General features: G+C 36.3%; 1 protein-coding gene across 1 annotated transcript in view; it reads left to right on the top strand.

The window, feature by feature from the left end:
- LOC108729561 (coiled-coil domain-containing protein 134) overlaps positions 1-813 on the top strand; it is a 55,911-nt gene that overhangs the window by 23,434 nt on the left and 31,664 nt on the right.

Raw genomic sequence — 813 nt, 5'->3', positions numbered from 1 at the left:
CGCTTGTATTCGCCTATCTTTAAACGTTAATATCTCGTTAAATATTGCGTCAACTGCAAAATGGTACAAAACTGTTTTGTTCTCCTTGATCCAATCTACGTCCTCATTGTTTTTCGATCCGTTTTTTTGAGACACCCTGTATATACATAGATTAATTATATTTCTATACATGATATACAACGAAAATATTTTTCTCAATTATTTAACAATTTCTTTCTAAATTTAATTTTGCTAATATATTATACCATTAACAAGTAAGATAATTTGTATCATATTTTGATGAAATGTATTTTGAAATTAATTTTTTATCAATATTTTATAAAAGGTCAATACTTTTGCATCTATTTTTGCAAATATATCTACTTTATATACACACACACATATATATATATATACAGGGTGTCCGGCGAGACTTCTCCCACCCATAGGAAGATAGATGGGATCGAAATAAACATAAAAGTCCTTTACCGTTTAGCGATATTCGTAATAATAATCGAGATATTAATGTTTGCAATTGTACCAATGAGAGCGCGCCGATAGAAACGCTCCGGCCACTCGAGGTATAGCCCCACTCAATTTGTCAAACGATGAATGCGCCGGCAGCGCGTTGGAGAGGCAAGAGAGGAAGCGCGCCGTTGCTTAGCTCCCAGCATCGTCGCTCTCACCGCTGGGCCGAGCTATGTAAGCTCGAGCGGCCGGAGCGTTTCTTTCGGCGCGCTCTCATTGGTACAATTGCAAACATTAATATCTCGATTATTATTACGAATATCGCTAAACGGTAAAGGACTTTTATGTTTATTTCGATCCCATCTA

Source organism: Mycetomoellerius zeteki, unplaced genomic scaffold, assembly GCF_001594055.1.
Source record: "Mycetomoellerius zeteki isolate Tzet28-1 unplaced genomic scaffold, Tzet1.0 scaffold76, whole genome shotgun sequence".
Taxonomy (NCBI): Eukaryota; Metazoa; Arthropoda; class Insecta; order Hymenoptera; family Formicidae; genus Mycetomoellerius; species Mycetomoellerius zeteki.
This window is presented reverse-complemented; position numbering and strand designations above follow the sequence as displayed.